This window comes from Lissotriton helveticus, chromosome 1_1 (assembly GCF_964261635.1).
Source record: "Lissotriton helveticus chromosome 1_1, aLisHel1.1, whole genome shotgun sequence".
Lineage (NCBI taxonomy): Eukaryota > Metazoa > Chordata > Amphibia > Caudata > Salamandridae > Lissotriton > Lissotriton helveticus.
In genome coordinates, this window is record NC_136057.1 from 1,075,481,488 (window position 1) to 1,075,493,533 (window position 12,046).

Here is a 12,046-nt window from a genome sequence, read left to right on the forward strand (position 1 = left end):
TTTGCTGCTGTCCTGGGTATTTGTAATGTTGGGCATGGCCTCATCCCTTTATCTCTGATCCCAGTCCATAAATGGCTGGCTGAATTGAAATTTCTCTACCTCGTAATAGTTTCTTAAATGTCCCTATGGAACGGGCATATCTGTTCACCTTACAATAGGATCTGTTAAAATTTTAACAGACAATCTGACTTTAAGTAATTTTTACAAAAACATGTATGATAATCAGACCCTCCAGGATATCGCGATTTCGCGATTTGCCGCGAAATCGGCACTTTCGTAAAAATGCCGCGATTTTTACAAAAGTGCCCGCGAAATTGGCACTTTTGTTGAAATCGCTGCATTTTTCCAAAAGCCGCTATATCCTGGGGGCCCACTTACATTGTTTATTGGGGCGGGCGGGAAGGACACAAAAGAATAACTTTCCGGGCTTAATGGGGCAGCTTAATGGGGCATTAGCAGCTCACTGTGAAGGGCTTTGAAGTGCCCCTCCCACGCCTGGCTCCCCGCTGGAGACCCTCCCGGTGACTGGGGCGAGGCCCCGCCCTCTCCCCTGGAGCCGAGGGTCAATATGGGACAGAAAGGCCCTGATGGGCGATCAGGGCGAATACTAACTGTGCCCCCCCAGGCGCAGTAAAGCCATGTCACCGGCGCGCACACAGTCACGCTAGACCATGTGCTGGTGTGTGTCACGTCGTCACTGTGACCACCTCAACTTTTCTATCTTGCAATAACTTCACAAAACCTACAGTTTTTATGAAGGACAACATAAATAGAATAACTTCACACTTGAAGTTATTCTATTTATGTTGTCCTTCATAAAAACTCTCACGCAGACTAATTGCCGGCTCGCACCTCTGAAGATAAGGCCTGGAAAACTGACTGAGGCCTGCGAGACGAGTGCCAGGGCCCCTTCTGGAAACGGGAAGAAAGGGAGGGAAGAGAAGGAGAGGAGAGCTGAGGAGGGGAGGGGAGGGAGGAGAAGGAGAGAAGAGAGAGAAGAGTAGAGAGAGGAGAATTGAGGGGAGGGGAGGAGAGGAGGGTAGTGGGAAGGGTAGAGAAGGGGAGGAGAGTACATGAAGCAAGTGGAGCTAAGGAGAGGAGGGGCGGGCTGGGCTGGGCTGGGGAGGGTGACCGGCAGAGGAGGAGAGGAGAAGAGGGGTAGGGGATGGGAGAGGAAAGGAGGAAGGAAGAGAGAAGGTAGGATGGAAAGGCCAAGTACAGAAGGGCAGGTTGAGCAGAGAATGAAGGGAGAGATGGAGGTTCAGGAGGTTTTAACAAAAAGTAACCCCTAAACCAGAGCTTTACCACTACATTGTGGACATTCATTTCGTGTAACTGTCAAGCTGTAGGAAAAGGGAATTACTTAAACCCACAATCAAGAGTGTTTCTAGGGAGAAATGCTTACATTAGTATACCTTAAAAGACAGGGATGTCCCCGCGAGAGAGCAGTCTTAGACTGAGTTTCACTCCTGGTTCTTAAATTCTAGGGTGAACATTTCATTCTAAAATAAAAGTATTTACGAAGCATGCCTTTAATATGGCGGGAGAGGTAAAGTTACAATGATTTGTACTCAACTTCTATAAGTGTATGGTAAGACCAACTACTTGCTTATATCACTAAAGATGCCAAATACAGAAGGAGATGATTGTTATATACCCTTGTTCAAACTGCAGTTATTACGTATTCCCCACCATGAGCACAATATTTGGTTGTTAAACAAAAAGAATAAACAAGACCCAATGACAATAATGTAAAAGATAAAATGCAATAAAAAAATTTTCACACCATGAGTTACTCTGTCAAACATTTATTGTATATACACATTGTTAAAAATTTCATTGTTACACAGTATAAAAACTTTTTCAAAAACATTTAATACATTTGAATGAACACAGTTAAAAAACAAAGAATCACAGGTCGACGCGGCGTTTCGGTTTCTTGGATTAGTACCTTCTTCAGGACAGATTCTACATCAAATTTAAAAATTTAAAAAGACAGAGTTACTGTAAGTTGCATTGGTGCAGTCTATTAAGTTTTCACAAGTTTATGATTAATCACAATTGTGGTTACTCCAATTACTCTTTAGGCATCTCTAGTACAAACACACATCTATTTTACCACAGTGTTTTCAGTTTACACACTATTACTATTATAAAATGTCTTATTTAAACATTATTTGCCCCTTGGAAACATTGAGTTGTGCGAACATATTAACCATATTCTTTCTGCCCATACACTTTGAACAAAACTAATACTGTTTACCTCTCTCATGGACTTGAGTGGTCCAATGCTTACGGAGCTTTAGATGAAAAAAATTTTTATTCATGCACTAAAGGTATTTGTAAATTTATTGCATACCTTAAAACCAGTGGAATAAATTCCCCACCGGACAACGTTTTCTGTTTACAATCTTGCAGCCGTCTTACTTATGGGCTTAATATTTGGTATTTCACCTTGGATAAAAAAATAAATATAGGCAAAGGATATTAACACCTCCATTTTTACATGAGGTGTCTGCATGTACAGGGTTGAAATGTCCCTGACTCCAAATTTTGTATATGAATATTAAAAATTTGATATATACCTTTTATTCACACTTGGTCTACTTTGTCTTTGACTACCAGGAGGAGCCACCGTATTTTGTCCTATTTGGGTTTCCTCAATGACCCTGGGAGATATTAGATTATTTGTTTAGTACTATATACCATTTAATTCAATACAGAATATGGCCTCTAGATGTTTGCTTATTAGTGGCTGATTTGTAACTCACCAAAAAAGTGTTTCTGCTTATTGCAGTTCCTTGAGCGTTCTGATTCTCAGTTCCTTTTATGGATATCAGGGTTCGTGGCTGTATTGAAAAATAAAGAAAGCTTTCTTTGTATCTTAGTGAATTTGCGCATGTTTCTCGTTTAGTTGCTCCCAAATGGGAATCTATTCTTATACATGCTCTCAATTTATAGTTGTCCATACAGGCATTTAATAGGAAAAGCCATTTACTTGTCTTCCTCAATTATGGCAATTTTTCTTCAGTTATTACCAGTCTGGGAATTTCTTTACAATAAAAGTATCAATATTTACAATTCTTCCTAATTTTTCATTATAATTCCTTATTCCTTTCTTAAAAAAGGGGGTTTAAAGTTCGCCTACCCTATTAGTGATCCTTACCTTTTAATTAGCAATCGGCCTCCCTGCTCCTTGGTCCTGGCAGTCTATTCTGGCATTTCTCCTTCGGTCTGCTCCGATCCGGTAACAAGAACTGAATGTGTGTCCTAGCGCGATGTTCTTATATTAGGCGCGCTTTAATTGGGTTAATATGTCCCCTTCCGTAATTGGTTGCCTACCGGCCAATAAGAGTCAGGTCGCCTAAGCAACCGAATGCTTTTCCCCGATACCGATCCGGCACCATTCTATTATATTTATTGTTTCTTATGATCTGGTTGCAAGATTATAAGAAAAACTAACGCGGTTTTCTTCACCTCTTAGTTTTAGCTTATGTGTTTTCCTTGACGGAGTAAGATGTTTATTCAGAGTGTTTCCGTGTGGAAACACTATCATGCTGATTGGTTCTATATAGGCCAATCAGGGTGAGGTTACCTCGACAACCAGATGCTTGCCGTTTTCAATACGGACTCGGCAATCCATCTGTCTTCCGCTTTGTTTACAATTTTGTATGATAGCATTACAGGGTTGCTAGCGCGTTTTTCATTGACTCGTAATATTAGCTTTTAGTTGCAGGATTGTTCGGTAATTTTACGCGTTAACGTTCGCATCTAAGTACTCGATTAAGGGAATTTGCGTGGTGTAGCCAACCAAATGTTTGCTGCTTTCACGCGGACTCTGCAATCCTTTTGCCTTTTACTATTTTTTCTGATAGCGTTGCAAGGTTGTTAGCGCGTTTTACATTAACTCATCGAGTGGCTTTTAGTTGCAGGATTGTTGGGTAATCTAAAGCGTTTTTCTTCGCATCTTTATGATTTTCGTGGCGGGGTTTGATGTCTATTCAGAGTGCTTCTGTGAGGAGACACTCCCATACCGATTGGTTCTCTAGGAGCCAATCAGGGTGAGGTTGCCTTGACCACCAAACGTTTGCCGCTTTTAATGCGGAATCGGCAGTCTATTTGCCTTATGTTACATTTACAATTTTATCTGATGGAATAGCAAGGATGCTGGCGCGTTTTTCATTGCCTCCTCGTGTTGGCTTTTAGTGTTAACGTGAGGGATACATTCCGAACACGGAACTTACACAAAATAACTTCCCCCTGTACTTATCCTTTGAGGAGAAATGGATAGTAAAGTCAGGGGAACACAAGTTTTATTCAGATCTTGTGACCCTGTCCAGTCTTATCCTTGGATAATTCTCTCCCAATCTTCCTTGGAGTTTAGGCCACACCTGACACTATTCAAGGTTGACATAAAGAATTGTTCCCTTTTTTTTCTTTTGTTATTCTGATTTCCACCTCTGGTACTCTCACTTATTCTTTCTAGACCACACCATTTTAAATCCTCAATTTTATGGCCTGCTTCTCTCCAGTGTTCCGTCAGGGGGGCTCCAATTTTGTTAGTCCTAATGGCGGAGCGGTGCTCATTGAGACGGAGCCTAAGTTCCCTAGACGTTTCACCTACATATGGTCTATTGCAAGGGCATTGAATGAGGTAGATTGCGTTAGTGGTTCTACAATTAATGAAACTCCTAATCTTAATTGTTTTGTCATTCACTGTGATCGTGCTTCCTTTAATTATATTGCCACAATTGACACAACCTGCACATGGGTAGGTTCCTGTTGGTAACGGCTTGCCATCTATGGTGGTTTGCACATTCCTGTGGGGCTCCTTGTATGTATGTACAAGTGAGTTCCTAATTGTTCTGTTTCTCCTATATGAGATCATAGGTTTGGGCATAGGTACCTGTGTCTTGTCTGAGATCAGGTGCCAATTCCTATTTATTATGTTTTTTACTTTAAAGCTCACTTGGGAGAAGTTGGTCACGAACATGATTGGTTGTTCTTTCTGTTGATTATTGTGTTCCTCTTTGAACAGATTTTCCCTATTAAAATATTTGGCCCTTTTGTAAGAATGTTTAACCATTCTCCTCGGATAGCCCCTTTCCAAGAATTTTTCTTTTAGTCTGTTGGCATGGTTTTCGTAATCTGCCATTGAGGTACAGTTCCTTCTTAAACGAAGGAACTGACCAAAGGGGATGTTATTTTTCTGTGATGGTGGATGGTTGCTTTTATAATGGAGCATGCTGTTTCTATCGGCTGGTTTGGTATATAGTTCTACTGTTAGTCTCCCTTCTTGATGTTTGATAAGGATGTCCAGAAATTCAACTTGGGTCCTACTGATATGGGATGTGAATTTTAAGTTCGCATCTCCCAGGTTTAACCATATCAAAAATTCATTCAAGTTATCCATTTCACCTGTCCATATGAAGAAAATGTCATCAATGTAGCGACCCCACTCCGAGATGTTTTCATAGAATGGGGCAGCTACATTGTAGACATGCTTCTCCTCGAATTTAGAAACATAAAGACATGCCAGGCTGGGGGCACAGGTAGCCCCCATGCTGGTCCCCTTGGTCTGTCTAAAGAGACTATCCCTGTATAGAAAAATGTTATTCTTGAGAATGATCGTAATGCACTCAATTATAAAGGTTTGGTGATCTGTTAGATCCTGTTCACCCTCTCCTAGTATCTCCTCCATAATATTAATTGTGCTGTCTTGAGGGATATTGGTGTATAAGGCTTCAATGTCCAGAGTCACCAATATCTGTGACTCTGGATTGAAGCTTAAGTTCTCTACTCTCTTAATCATTGAGGTGGTGTCCTTAATGTATGCTTTCTGTTGTTGCACACGAGGTTGCAAGAAAATTTCGACGTACTTGCTCAAAGGCTCAGTCAAGGACCCTATGCATGAGACTATAGGTCTCATTGGAGGATCACTAATGTTTTTGTGCACCTTGGGGAGGCCATACAGTGCTGGGATTAAAGGGTCCTTATTTAGCATAAATGCGAATTCTTCTTCACATATAATGTCCTCTTCTTTCGCTAGCCTCAACATCCTCTCTATTTCTATCTTTAGGGTTTGCCATTCTTCTCTGTTGGATTTCTTATAATGGTCACTATTATTTAATAGTTTCAACATCCTCTTATCGTAATCACTGCTGTTCATAAGAACAATACTTCCTCCCTTGTCAGCTGGTTTGACTATTAGGGCGCTGTTTTTCTCAAGCTCTTCTAGTGCCTCCTTCTCCTCTCTACTGAGATTGTATGATGTCCAGTTTCTTTGATTAAGAAGATTATCTATGCTTTTGTCCACTGACCTTTCAAAGGCCTCTACATCCTTATGTACAGTGTTAATAGGAGGAACCCATGTGGATTTGTTTTTTAGACCAGATTTGTTTTGACGCACCATTTTATCTTTACCATCAAAAAAGATCTGGAGTCTTATTTTGCGGAAAAAGCTCTGTAAATCCCTTTCCAGGGTATATCTGTCTACATGGGAACATATGGCATAACCTAATCCTTTTTCAAAGAGTTTTATCTCTGTTGGGGTCAGTTGGTGGTCTGATAGGTTGATAACTGTTAATTTTTCGTTCATGGAGCTTAATCCCATTGTTTTTGGCTCCGAGTCCGAGGACGTTGAGGGTTCTGGGCTTGAGTGTATTGTGTCTGATTGTAATTGTTTCTGCCCCTTCCCCTCCCCCTTGGTTGACCAAACATCTGATTTCGCCTCTCTAAAAAAACTAGACCCTCTTTTGTTGTCTGTTGTTGTTTATTTATTTCACCATCCTGTTGTTGTCTATCGTTTGCAGGTTCACCCTCTGAGTCAGTACTACTGTAAGAGGAATCAAAGAATCTTACACGTTTCCTAGATTGATTTCTAGGTTGATTCTGCCACTGTCTGCGGGGTTGGAAGTTTTCTTTGGGACGATCATAAAAATCTTTTTGAAGATATGGATAAACAATTTCTGGATTATAGTTTTCAATATCCTTTTTTAGTTTATTGCTTTTCTTTTTAATTAGATATTCACTGTAACTATCAACATCATTTTGAATTTCTTTTAATTTCGCCTTTGCATCTTCCAAAGCATTACTGTCCCTTAGTTGACTCTCTAGTGCTTCAATCTCCTTTTTTTCAATGAATATAAATTCCTCTGCTGTCTCTATAATCAGTAAGATCCAGTCTCTACTGCATCTATTTGCCACCAAGGTCCATTTGTCTATGAATTTTTTATCTGTGATAAAAATCCCCGGTTCATTTGTCACTTGTAGACCCTTTGGGATAATACCACTCTTGCAGTATTCCACCAGGAACTCTGCGTGTAATTCTGCTCTTATCACTTTCTTTTTGAGGTTCCAGAGTTTCTCCCACTGTTCCTCGTCTGTTTTATCCAGTCTAATTGTGGTGGTATTCCGCGATCTCTTATTTATTAGTCTATCAAACTGATCTTCCGAGAAGCTGTATGTTTTTATGCCCTCCATATTGGGAATAATTAATGTGTTTATTATATTAAATCTCGGGGTATTTTTTCAATTTTATACCGCTATGTTAATTAGCATATATAAGACAAAACCTCCTCAGCTTACAAGCCGAGTATTTAAGTTAAAAAGTAAAGGAGGACCCCGCACAGGCTTATAGGGGACTGGGGGGATAATGAATCTTAAAAGACAGGGATGTCCCCGCGAGAGAGCAGTCTTAGACTGAGTTTCACTCCTGGTTCTTAAATTCTAGGGTGAACATTTCATTCTAAAATAAAAGTATTTACGAAGCATGCCTTTAATATGGCGGGAGAGGTAAAGTTACAATGATTTGTACTCAACTTCTATAAGTGTATGGTAAGACCAACTACTTGCTTATATCACTAAAGATGCCAAATACAGAAGGAGATGATTGTTATATACCCTTGTTCAAACTGCAGTTATTACGTATTCCCCACCATGAGCACAATATTTGGTTGTTAAACAAAAAGAATAAACAAGACCCAATGACAATAATGTAAAAGATAAAATGCAATAAAAAATTTTTCACACCATGAGTTACTCTGTCAAACATTTATTGTATATACACATTGTTAAAAATTTCATTGTTACACAGTACAAAAACTTTTTCAAAAACATTTAATACATTTGAATGAACACAGTTAAAAAACAAAGAATCACAGGTCGACGCGGCGTTTCGGTTTCTTGGATTAGTACCTTCTTCAGGACAGATTCTACATCAAATTTAAAAATTTAAAAAGACAGAGTTACTGTAAGTTGCATTGGTGCAGTCTATTAAGTTTTCACAAGTTTATGATTAATCACAATTGTGGTTACTCCAATTACTCTTTAGGCATCTCTAGTACAAACACACATCTATTTTACCACAGTGTTTTCAGTTTACACACTATTACTATTATAAAATGTCTTATTTAAACATTATTTGCCCCTTGGAAACATTGAGTTGTGCGAACATATTAACCATATTCTTTCTGCCCATACACTTTGAACAAAACTAATACTGTTTACCTCTCTCATGGACTTGAGTGGTCCAATGCTTACGGAGCTTTAGATGAAAAAAATTTTTATTCATGCACTAAAGGTATTTGTAAATTTATTGCATACCTTAAAACCAGTGGAATAAATTCCCCACCGGACAACGTTTTCTGTTTACAATCTTGCAGCCGTCTTACTTATGGGCTTAATATTTGGTATTTCACCTTGGATAAAAAAATAAATATAGGCAAAGGATATTAACACCTCCATTTTTACATGAGGTGTTCTGCATGTACAGGGTTGAAATGTCCCTGACTCCAAATTTTGTATATGAATATTAAAAATTTGATATATACCTTTTATTCACACTTGGTCTACTTTGTCTTTGACTACCAGGAGGAGCCACCGTATTTTGTCCTATTTGGGTTTCCTCAATGACCCTGGGAGATATTAGATTATTTGTTTAGTACTATATACCATTTAATTCAATACAGAATATGGCCTCTAGATGTTTGCTTATTAGTGGCTGATTTGTAACTCACCAAAAAAGTGTTTCTGCTTATTGCAGTTCCTTGAGCGTTCTGATTCTCAGTTCCTTTTATGGATATCAGGGTTCGTGGCTGTATTGAAAAATAAAGAAAGCTTTCTTTGTATCTTAGTGAATTTGCGCATGTTTCTCGTTTAGTTGCTCCCAAATGGGAATCTATTCTTATACATGCTCTCAATTTATAGTTGTCCATACAGGCATTTAATAGGAAAAGCCATTTACTTGTCTTCCTCAATTATGGCAATTTTTCTTCAGTTATTACCAGTCTGGGAATTTCTTTACAATAAAAGTATCAATATTTACAATTCTTCCTAATTTTTCATTATAATTCCTTATTCCTTTCTTAAAAAAGGGGGTTTAAAGTTCGCCTACCCTATTAGTGATCCTTACCTTTTAATTAGCAATCGGCCTCCCTGCTCCTTGGTCCTGGCAGTCTATTCTGGCATTTCTCCTTCGGTCTGCTCCGATCCGGTAACAAGAACTGAATGTGTGTCCTAGCGCGATGTTCTTATATTAGGCGCGCTTTAATTGGGTTAATATGTCCCCTTCCGTAATTGGTTGCCTACCGGCCAATAAGAGTCAGGTCGCCTAAGCAACCGAATGCTTTTCCCCGATACCGATCCGGCACCATTCTATTATATTTATTGTTTCTTATGATCTGGTTGCAAGATTATAAGAAAAACTAACGCGGTTTTCTTCACCTCTTAGTTTTAGCTTATGTGTTTTCCTTGACGGAGTAAGATGTTTATTCAGAGTGTTTCCGTGTGGAAACACTATCATGCTGATTGGTTCTATATAGGCCAATCAGGGTGAGGTTACCTCGACAACCAGATGCTTGCCGTTTTCAATACGGACTCGGCAATCCATCTGTCTTCCGCTTTGTTTACAATTTTGTATGATAGCATTACAGGGTTGCTAGCGCGTTTTTCATTGACTCGTAATATTAGCTTTTAGTTGCAGGATTGTTCGGTAATTTTACGCGTTAACGTTCGCATCTAAGTACTCGATTAAGGGAATTTGCGTGGTGTAGCCAACCAAATGTTTGCTGCTTTCACGCGGACTCTGCAATCCTTTTGCCTTTTACTATTTTTTCTGATAGCGTTGCAAGGTTGTTAGCGCGTTTTACATTAACTCATCGAGTGGCATCTGGTTGTCGAGGTAACCTCACCCTGATTGGCCTATATAGAACCAATCAGCATGATAGTGTTTCCACACGGAAACACTCTGAATAAACATCTTACTCCGTCAAGGAAAACACATAAGCTAAAACTAAGAGGTGAAGAAAACCGCGTTAGTTTTTCTTATAATCTTGCAACCAGATCATAAGAAACAATAAATATAATAGAATGGTGCCGGATCGGTATCGGGGAAAAGCATTCGGTTGCTTAGGCGACCTGACTCTTATTGGCCGGTAGGCAACCAATTACGGAAGGGGACATATTAACCCAATTAAAGCGCGCCTAATATAAGAACATCGCGCTAGGACACACATTCAGTTCTTGTTACCGGATCGGAGCAGACCGAAGGAGAAATGCCAGAATAGACTGCCAGGACCAAGGAGCAGGGAGGCCGATTGCTAATTAAAAGGTAAGGATCACTAATAGGGTAGGCGAACTTTAAACCCCCTTTTTTAAGAAAGGAATAAGGAATTATAATGAAAAATTAGGAAGAATTGTAAATATTGATACTTTTATTGTAAAGAAATTCCCAGACTGGTAATAACTGAAGAAAAATTGCCATAATTGAGGAAGACAAGTAAATGGCTTTTCCTATTAAATGCCTGTATGGACAACTATAAATTGAGAGCATGTATAAGAATAGATTCCCATTTGGGAGCAACTAAACGAGAAACATGCGCAAATTCACTAAGATACAAAGAAAGCTTTCTTTATTTTTCAATACAGCCACGAACCCTGATATCCATAAAAGGAACTGAGAATCAGAACGCTCAAGGAACTGCAATAAGCAGAAACACTTTTTTGGTGAGTTACAAATCAGCCACTAATAAGCAAACATCTAGAGGCCATATTCTGTATTGAATTAAATGGTATATAGTACTAAACAAATAATCTAATATCTCCCAGGGTCATTGAGGAAACCCAAATAGGACAAAATACGGTGGCTCCTCCTGGTAGTCAAAGACAAAGTAGACCAAGTGTGAATAAAAGGTATATATCAAATTTTTAATATTCATATACAAAATTTGGAGTCAGGGACATTTCAACCCTGTACATGCAGACACCTCATGTAAAAATGGAGGTGTTAATATCCTTTGCCTATATTTATTTTTTTATCCAAGGTGAAATACCAAATATTAAGCCCATAAGTAAGACGGCTGCAAGATTGTAAACAGAAAACGTTGTCCGGTGGGGAATTTATTCCACTGGTTTTAAGGTATGCAATAAATTTACAAATACCTTTAGTGCATGAATAAAAAATTTTTTCATCTAAAGCTCCGTAAGCATTGGACCACTCAAGTCCATGAGAGAGGTAAACAGTATTAGTTTTGTTCAAAGTGTATGGGCAGAAAGAATATGGTTAATATGTTCGCACAACTCAATGTTTCCAAGGGGCAAATAATGTTTAAATAAGACATTTTATAATAGTAATAGTGTGTAAACTGAAAACACTGTGGTAAAATAGATGTGTGTTTGTACTAGAGATGCCTAAAGAGTAATTGGAGTAACCACAATTGTGATTAATCATAAACTTGTGAAAACTTAATAGACTGCACCAATGCAACTTACAGTAACTCTGTCTTTTTAAATTTTTAAATTTGATGTAGAATCTGTCCTGAAGAAGGTACTAATCCAAGAAACCGAAACGCCGCGTCGACCTGTGATTCTTTGTTTTTTAACTGTGTTCATTCAAATGTATTAAATGTTTTTGAAAAAGTTTTTATACTGTGTAACAATGAAATTTTTAACAATGTGTATATACAATAAATGTTTGACAGAGTAACTCATGGTGTGAAAAAATTTTTATTGCATTTTATCTTTTACATTATTGTCATTGGGTCTTGTT

At 38.6% G+C, this 12,046-nt stretch overlaps 1 protein-coding gene across 5 annotated transcripts in view; it reads right to left on the minus strand.

The window, feature by feature from the left end:
• The window catches only part of LOC144821103 (uncharacterized), a 551,585-nt gene that overhangs the window by 329,512 nt on the left and 210,027 nt on the right, over positions 1-12,046 (minus strand). The gene's annotated exons all lie outside the window — the stretch shown is intronic.